This window comes from Carcharhinus amblyrhynchos, chromosome 26, assembly GCF_965287045.1.
Source record: "Carcharhinus amblyrhynchos chromosome 26, sCarAmb.v2.hapA, whole genome shotgun sequence".
Taxonomy (NCBI): Eukaryota; Metazoa; Chordata; class Chondrichthyes; order Carcharhiniformes; family Carcharhinidae; genus Carcharhinus; species Carcharhinus amblyrhynchos.
In genome coordinates, this window is record NC_137349.1 from 26,699,112 (window position 1) to 26,708,961 (window position 9,850).

At 43.6% G+C, this 9,850-nt stretch overlaps 1 long non-coding RNA gene across 1 annotated transcript; it reads right to left on the reverse strand.

Moving 5' to 3' along the window:
• Window positions 1-33: 33 nt before the first annotated feature.
• On the reverse strand, window positions 34-9,610 carry LOC145358840 (uncharacterized). The gene is made up of 3 exons (XR_013889517.1): window positions 9,419-9,610; window positions 868-1,031; window positions 34-94 (listed from the first exon to the last, which is right to left on the reverse strand). It is a non-coding gene; the product is annotated as an uncharacterized LOC145358840 (long non-coding RNA).
• Window positions 9,611-9,850: the final 240 nt, after the last annotated feature.

Sequence of the window (9,850 nt, forward strand, 5' to 3'; positions counted from 1 at the left end):
CAAAACATTCAGTGCAATGAAAAGAAATTGTACCTACTGGCTTTCATTTCCAGGTGTTGCTGGGGTGGCAATCCTTTGTGAACTCCACATATCCCTATATTAAAGAAAATGAGATGAATGCAGTGAGAGTTATGCATTGGAAGCATAATTAAACTGTCAACTTATGGACTTCCTGGGTGGCTCAACGACTAAATTTATTACCATTTTGGTAGTTTAGTTGATTTATTAGTGTCACGAGTGTGCTTACATTAACACTGCAACGAAGTTACTGTGAAAATCCCCTAGTTGCTACACTCCAGTACTTGTTCAGGTATACTGAAGGAGAATGTAGCCTAGCCAATGCACCTAACCAGGCACATCTTTGAGATTGTGGATAGAAAGCAGAGCACCCGTAGGAAACCCACGCAGATACGGGTAGATCATGTACCCGGGTCCCGGGCACTGTGAGGCAGCAATGGTAGCCACTGTGCCACTGAAGTTTGCCAGTAGAAAGGTCCAAATTCACTCCCTGGTTTGTGCTGATTTCAGTTAGGAAAACAGCACTGCAACAGGCCTCAGTGTGACTGTGTTCGGAGTAGGCCCAGAGAGGTCCCTCCTTTGTTATCCATTGTCGTCTGCTGGAGCATGAATGTGTTGCAGATGTTGGGTGAGGCCTAATATGTCCAGATGTTCCCAATGATGTACGGCCCTCTTATATTCCACAGCTAAACACAGAGCCGAACATTTCCTTGGGTGAATTAGCTACCTGGGTGCCTTTAGGAGAAAACTAAACAATAAAACATTAGGTGGGTCAGGAACATAAAACTAAATTGAGAGGGAGAATGAGAAAACAATGAACTGAATTCACAATCATTTTGTTGGACTTACCAAAATAAACACCCAGGGCGATGGCAGCTATGATGAGACATAAGGAGAGCACAGCCAAGAACAACTTAAAGCGAAGTGTATTCCTGAATCCTTTCTTTGGCTCTGTGATTGGTAGTTTATCCAACTCTTTGCTAACCAGTTCCATGATAGTACCAATAGTTCCTCTGTAAAATAAACCACCTTGTAAGGCAAGATTGGAAAGGGGATTGACAAACTGGACAAATCATCCACTCATTGAGTTAAAAAGTCCAAATCAAGGGATGCAAGATGAAAATGAGGATGTTAGTGAGAAGTCAAGGGGAATTCTTTCATCCTGAAGTTAGAAAGGTTATGCAGTCCTGGGGATGATCACTAAGGTGCACATTACTAGGATTAAAATGCAATTCTAGATAAAAGGGGTTTGGGGTGTGTGGGAAAGGTGCTGCTGATTGATCAGAAAGTGACTGTCAAGTTCCACAGTATTTTTCTTTGTTATTTATTGTAAAGGTTTAATTTTTAGGTGCTTTTTTTTAATCTCGTTCAGTGAAGCAAATGACTGACTCTCACTGGATCACAGCTCCTTGGATTTGACACTTGCTTGGGGGAGAATTCCTTGGGTGCTGACAACCACTGAGTAGAGCAGTTTCTGCAAAGGGCACACAGACTGCACATAAGATGTCTCCTGTCGCAAATTGAGCCATTATTATTAAAGTGGATCCCACACATTTTCTGAATTTCCTGGAGATGGGAGGAAGTGTCTTTTCAAGGATTAACAGGGCATGTCCTCCATCCTCAGGAAAGATTTGCATCAGAAGAGTAATTAGTTTCCATTCAGTATCATTTAGATAGGGAATATTCAACTCTACTCATGGCATCTTTATCTCTGAGATTGATCAGGGGACTGTTACTGGTAATTATAGAGAATTAGTCACCTTTTCTGACCCTTTGCATGATGTTGATTGCATCAATTCCCTGCACTTCTGTTGTAATTAAACTGGTCCAATAAAGAACAGCAAATCAGCTGGATTAAGTGTTAAAGTGGGATAAAAGGCAAGATAGTTAAGAGTATATTTCTCTCCTTCATGATGGAGTGCACCCAGGGTTTTATCTGGCCCACCTTGATCAATTTTCCGAGGTTAAGACTTCACTTGGTACGCCTGATCCAGTGTTAAGGAGATAGGCGCACCCAGGTGATTAAAGGAGATGCCCCATTGATGGCCTCAATGGACTTTCAACAGTTAAGTGTTGGGAGTGGAATGGGGAGAGTTGCAAACTGTCACATTCCAAGATTCAGGACTCCAAGCTGAGGGTTGCAGTAAAGCTTGGGGCAGCCACTGCAAAGGCTCAATGGGGAAAGTCCATTGTCCTCCTGACATAGTGTACTGAGGGGTTGTAAACCATGTAAAATCCCTCAGGCAGTATGGACCTGTTATTTATGTTAGGGCATAGCCCCATTAAGGGAATGGGTCAGGTGACCTAGGGTGTGGAGTGAGCTGGTTGGGAACTACCCTGAGCGGGCAATCAATGTTTGGAGTGTGGAATGAGTAGACTGAATAAAGATCTGTGTTCCCTGATGTGTGGCCGTGGAGTATTTCTTGAGGCGATATCTCAGTACTAAGAGATTTAACAGCGCCAGTCAATGTTCCACACTGGAAATATAGCCTGTATTGCAAACGTAGTGAGACACCTTATGTATAATATTGGAAGAAAGTGGTTAATATTGGGACTTCAGGTATGTCAAATGTGAACTGTTAGGTGTTGTACTTTTATAGATAATGGGTACAACCTTCCTGACTGTTCACACCACAATCCCACTGCAATGAGGTCAGAATTTGGCACCCAGCCAAATCTTCATTCTCTGCAGCAAAATGGGAATGACTAACAGTCCGGCTGAAGTTTATGTTTAGGAAAAAAAAATAGAGGATAAGGAGGCCGCAACAGGTTCCTTGTCTTCTGCAGAGTGCACCTCGGATGAATTACTGATTGCTGGAACCTAAAAAAACTACCGCCATGCCTGCTACCAATGGAATAACCTTCTTTAGTCCTACAGCTGAGGTCTCTGCACACCTCCAATTTCTGTCCTCTTACACATCCCCAGTTTTCCTCATCCCATCATTTCTTCAGCTGCCTAGGACATACACTCTGAAATTCCTTCCTGAATCTTCTCTGGTCTCTCCGCCTCTTTCCTTGAGGGCTCTCTCGAAAACCTACCTCTTTGACCAAATCCTGTCCTAACTGCTCTTTATGTGGCAAATTCCAATTAAATGCTTTGGGACATTTTACTATATTAAGGACTTTATGTAAATGCAGATTGTTGTTCTAGCAAAGGCAACTTCCTGGCAGGCTCAAGATGGAAATGAGGACTCAGATGTAGAATAACAATGAATTATGTTAAAAAAGTATGAAGCATGTTGATTTTAGTAGACTGATGATTCAAGAAGAAAGAAGGGTTGTGTAGGGCAGATGGGAGGCACTGTAGACATAATGGTATTGTTGCTAGATTTGTAATCCAGAAACCCAAGATAATGCTCTGGGGACCAGGATTTGAATCCTACCATAAGAACATAAGAACATAAGAAATAGGAGCAGGAGTAGGCCATCTAGCCCTTCGAGCCTGCCCCGCCATTCAATAAGATCATGGCTGATCTGTTGTGGCTCAGTTCCACTTTCCCGCCCTCTCCCCATAACCCTTAATCCCCTCTCTTATCAAGAACCCATCAACCGGCTTCTTAAAAATATTTAGCAGGCAGCCTCCACCACTTCAACGGGCAGAGAATTCCAGAGATTCACCACCCTTTGAATGAAGAAGTTCCTCCTCAACTCCGTTCTAAACCGCCTCCCCTTTATCTTGAGGCTGTGCCCCCTAGTCCTACTGTCTTTTTTGAGCGGGAAGAGTCTCTCCACCTCTATCCTATCCATCCCATTCATCATCTTATACGTCTCAATGAGATCTCCCCTCATTCTTCTAAACTCTAACGAGTACAAGCCTAGTTTATTCAGCCTCTCCTCATAGCTCAATCCCCTCAACTCCGGTATCAGGCTAGTAAACCTCCTCTGCACTCCCTCCAGGGCCAAAATATCCTTGCGCAGGTGCGGCGCCCAAAACTGCACACAGTACTCCAGCTGCGGCCTCACCAATGCCCTATACAGCTGGCAGATGTTGAAATTTGAATTCAATAAAGATCCAGAATTAAAAGTCTAAGCATGACCATAAAATCATCGCTGATTGTTGTAAAACTCCATCTGGCTCACTAATATTCTGTACAGAAGGAAATCTCAATAAGAAATCTCAACACCAGGTTGAAGTCCAACAGGTTTATTTGATAGTAAACGCCACAAGCTTTCAGAATGCTGTTCCTTCATCAGGTGAATTTCACCCCTCCCAGCTCCTGGAGGATGATTCAGACTGAATACCATGCAGGGTTGTGTACCATCTGGTATCAGCCCAGTTCAGAACTTTCCACTCACCTGATGAAGGAACAACGTTCCAAAAGCTTATGGCGTTTACTATCAAATAAACCTGTTGGACTCTAACCTGGTGTTGTGAGACTTCTTACTGTGTTTAGCCCAGTCCAACGCCAGTATCTCCACATCGAGAAGGAAATCTGCCATCCTTACTTGACCTGGCCTACATATCATTCCAGAACTGATCTAACAGCCACTCAGCTCTAGGCAATTAGGGATGGACAATAAATGCTGGCCCAGCAACATCCACATCCCATGAGTGAATAAAGTGTTTGATGGAGCAGGGGAAGGAATTCAGAGATCCACTGGCTATGGTTGTATCAACAAAATAGAGGGGGAAAAACGGAGTGGTTGGACACTGGAGAGTTAATGCATCCACTGACAGTATTCCGTGAAAGGAGAATTAGAAGCATCTCCAAGGTATGGGAGCAGGAAGTAATATATAGGATTGATTAAAGATTTGGAGCTAAGAGTGTTGAGGTGAAACATAATGAAAAGAAAGAAGAAACTGAAGCAGCTGCAATGAGAATGGGGAAGTAGATGTTCCATTAGAGATCAGTGAGATAGCGATGGTAGGAATGTGGACAGGAGGAAGATGAAGACTGGAGTCAAAGATGCAAATTATTATCCTCTGTAAGAATGGAATTTATCAGACATCACCAATCATGAATATGCCCTTTAACAAACCCTGCGTTCTCTGCAAGTTATCCATCTCATTCTCTTTGTTTTCCCTCCCTCCAACCAATTTCACCCCTCCCAGCTCCTGAAGGATGATTTGGACTGAATACCATGCAGAGTTGTGTACCATCTGGTATCAGCCCAAGTGGCCATCCATCATGTATGAGCCCAGCCCAGACACTAAGGGCAGACTTTGACCATGGGCTTCAAGATGGGGTGGCACAGTGGTTAGCACTGCTGCCTCACAGCGCCAGGGACCTGGGTTCAATTCCAGTTTTGCGTCACTGTCTGTGTGGAGTTTGCATGTTCTCCCCGTGTCTGCATGGGTTTCCTTTGGGTGCTCTGGTTTCCTCCCACAGTCCAAAGATGTGCAGGTTAGGTGGATTGGCCATTCTAAATTGCCCCTTAGTGTCAGGGGACTACCTAGGATAAATGCACAGATTTATAGGGATAGGGCCTGGGTGGTTGGTGCAGACTCAATGGGCCAAATGGCCTCCTGAACGGTAGTGAGTCTATGATTCAATGAAGACCCTGACATAAGATGTTGGGACATCAACATGGACGCACTCTTTGAAGGGTAGGATTAAACTAAAATTTCAGAGTGGTGGGCTAAACTGAGCAGACCTCTCTGAATGGAGGGGGGGCCCTCTAGGGCTGCATTAGAGGCAGCCTTCCTAGATTCTGTCTCTTTTTGAGCCAGGGAATCCTGGGCTCTCTGGACTGCAGCAAGAAAAGGCCTCTTCTGTGGAGCTGCTTCCTCATTGCAATGGAGGCCATTCAGCCAGTGGCAAAACACTGGCAGGTCAGCTAAATCGTCCCTATTTGGGGTGCTAGATATGGCAATTGACTGCCTGCCTCTATTTAGAGGAAAGCTGAGCTGGCTCTCCATTACGTTTCCCCAGTCCCCTGCCCACTGTGAGCAAAATAACCCCACCAGCACCCCTCGCATACCCCCGACCAGCTCCACTCCTGCTACCTGGTTTAAATTCAGCTCTGGTTGAGCGTAAGCTATTCCACCATGGAGCGACCATAGCTGAGCCCTATCAGCTCTCCCTCAACTCTGACAAATGTGTGTGTGAGAACACGGTTGTGGAATAGTGACCAAGAGCAAGAGCCTTGGGAGATTGTCCCCTTCCTATCTCATTGGCAATGTAGTGCCCATGGTGGTGATCCCTCTCTGCTCCCCTCAGTCCTTGTAAATGGCTGCCCAACCCCAAACCTTCCTTTCCAAGCTCATTGAACATGTTGTGGTCTTACAAACCTATGCTTGGGCCCCCTGCAACTTTCTTGTTTGGATATCTCCAATTAGGTTGCCAAGCTTCTTGATGAATAGACAGACCCCCCCGCCCTAACCAACATGCGAAACAATATTCCCTTGTTTGCGATCAGGATAAGTGATTTTGCGTTTCTTTTCAAACGTTGCAATGAAGCTGTTCTTCCCAAACAAAACAAGGTACAGTTCACTTCACGGCAAATTGTTGTCCTGTTAACATACAAAGCCCAGTAATTTACTGCTAACTGAAAAGATTCTCCTCATTACACCCTCCAGTGAATTGCCTGACAGCATTATTCGGGGCCACAGGTACCACAATAGCCTCACAGTCTGGCATAATTTCTGTGCTATTTTCTTTTAGCTGCTCTGACTGTAAGGAATGCTGATTTAATTTGAGATCGGGTTCATTATAAATAATGGCAGGGTGTGAGTGACAGACAGGGCTGAGATACCATCACAAAACTACTCAAGCTTTATCTTCAGTTCATGACCCTCCCATGTTTAATTATACCAGTAGAAATTCCAAATGGCTCGAGGGTCACTGTGGTCAAAAGGGGCTCCGAGGACCCATGTTGCATTTTGTTACAAGTATTTTTGTCACGTGATCACAGCCTGGATATTAGCAGCTTCAGTAGCAGGAAGAGGAAGTAATTCTGAGCACATTTAAGTCTGGTTTAAACGTATTTCCTTCCAGCATAAGATAATTTATTAGCTGCACATTTGGCATCGGATTTCGAATATTTTCTGTCTATATGCCACCATTGGTTAAGAATGAAAATGCAGAGTTAAACTGTGGGCTGTGAGTGACAAAGCGTGAATGACCCTTTTGAATCTGTGCCTATATTTAATATCAGACCAAGGACAGAATTTCATTTTCATTGCATTATAAAACCAAAGTTACACTGCGCACACAACAGAATGTTGAGTCCAAGTATTAGGAAATGGAGCAGTGAATCTCACACAAACCCAGACTCACCCTCCCATTGGTACTGAGCCCAAATACATTTTACATTCTTAGATCAATAACACAATGCAGGCAGTGCTGGACTATTCTACATCCAGTGCCAAGTAAAGTTTATTTATTAGCCATAAGTAGGCTTCCATTCTATAAGATCACTGTCTCTGTGGAATTTGCACATTCTCCCCGTGTCTGTACGGGTTTCCTCTGAGTGCTCCGGTTTCCTCCCACTGTCCAAAAGACTTGCTGGCTAGGTGCATTGGTCATGCTAAATTCTCCCTCAGTGTCCCCGAACAGGTGCCAGAGTGTGGCGACCAGGGGATTTTCACAGTAACTTCATTGCAGTGTTAATGTAATCCAACTTGTGACACCAATAAATAAACTTTAAACTTTAAAAAACTTAAATCATTCTTAAAAGCAATTAGAATGACTTTTCTCTTTCAGCTAAGTTCCAGGCTATAATCTTCTGAACAAAATACTTGTAAGCAAATTCAACTTGGTTACTTACAGCTTAATTTAACAAGAAAGATGTTATTGACAGTAATCTTTAGCATCATTGTTTTAAACAGTATTTAAGGGCCTGGTGCCAACGGAAGTGTGAAATCATGGGAAGCAGTGTGCCTCCGTTTAGGTTCCATGCCAATGACAGTGTGCTTCTCATCGATATTGAGCCCAAATGGGGTCGGACTGCTCCCCATCATGAGATGCAATGAGACTACCTCCTTGGTCTGACATTAGACATGGACACAGGATCACAGAGCTCTCAACTAGCTGACAAATGATTCGCAGCTGACAGTATAACTCCGTTTGCCAGATGCATTTTGCATCATTCAGCAACAGAAGAGACAGAGTTAGACAAGAACATTCTCTATGAGATGAGCAGCTGCTAAGTTCATTCTGCAAGAAGAGCTTCTTCCCTGCTGCCATCAGACTTTTACAGAAGCCATACAGTGCAGGAGGCCATTTGGTCCATCGAGCCTGCACTGACTACAATCCCACCCAAGCCCTATCCCTGCTAATCCCTCTAATTTACACACTAAGGGGTAATTTAGCATGGCAATCAACCTAACCTGCACATCTTTGGAGTGTGGAAGGAAACCAGAGCACCTGGAGGAAACCCACGCAGACACAGGGAGAATGTGCAAGCTTCACCCAGGCTGGAATTGAACCCGGGTCCTTGGCACTATGAGGCAGCAATGCTAACCATTGTGCGCTCCTGAATGGACTTACCTTGCATTAAGCTGATCTTTCTCTACACCCTAGCTATGACTGCAACACTACATTCTGCACTCTCTCCTTTCCTTATTTATGAATGGTATGCGTTGTCTGTACAGTGCGCAAGAAACTTCTTTTCCTTTGACTATACACCAATACATGTGACAATAACAAATCAAATCAAAGCACTGAAAGAGAATATGCTTAAATTTTGTCATTGCTTAGAAGCAAATAAATATTGATTGACATGTTAGTCAGCTTGTCACAAATGCTTCCACTGCACAAAGCACAAGATAAAAGGTTTCCAATTTTAAAGTTTAGTCAGAAAGTAAATAAGACTGAAGGAACACAATAGGAAAAAGAATGGCCCATTAATGAAATGAAAAAGTTGCCAAACCAGGTCCCTTCCATGTAAAAATCTTTACTTCCTTTCACAGAGTTTTTATCTGCAGGCATTTCATTTTAGTCGCAAAAAATAAGTTAACTTTGAAGCTTATCTTATTTCCCACACATCTTAATCACCCTTTCCCCTCCCTCTATTATTGCCTCTCCTCTTCCCTCCTTTCCCTCTTTCCCTCTCACCATGCTACTCCCACCCCCTCTCCAAGAGCTTTCATCACAATACTGCAACTACAAACCACTCTATGCAGTCGATCCCTTAACTTCTTACATTCACTGCAGCCACATGAGCTGTCACACCGTTTGATTCTGGGTTACCAGGATTTCTATCTGTTTCACTCAATTTCTTATTTTGTTTTAAAAGCTCATTGTTATACCCTCTGAAATTTTACACGTGGGTAAAATTGACAAACTATCTCAAGTCAAACTACTTTTCGTAAGGTAACTGTTTTCAACAGCTCAATCTGAACACTGACAGTTCAAGAGCACTTGCCTTTATAACTTTAAAAGGATCCCAAGTAGTAATAATTATCCACGCCAATTATTTTACTGATTAAAAAATGAGAAAGCTCTGGTATTCAAACCTGCTCCGTGGATATCAGGTGCAACAGAAACTTCAGCAACAGGAGCCAGAATGAAGTTGATAAAACTGCACTGTGACACCCTAACTAATGAATTCACTAACACTGGCTAAAGAAGTGCCCAACTCTGTTCCTTGCTCACTAACACACACATTCATTAACTCACTGACATGACTTCACCCAGGCAGACCAGTCTCCTGTCCCAGAAGTTGATGCTTTAAAGGCCCTGGGGGTGGAGCTGAACGATCGTTGAATTTCTGCCAGGTGCCACAGAAACAGTTAATCTTTGTTCAAACCAATAAAGACAAAGGAATCCCCCCTCCCACCGCCCCCTCCCTCCCTCTCTGAATCAGATCATATTAGGAACAGCCCAGTGTAAATGATTGGCCTTTACCCACAGAATGAACAGTTTCTTCACCTCCCATCAATGCGCTC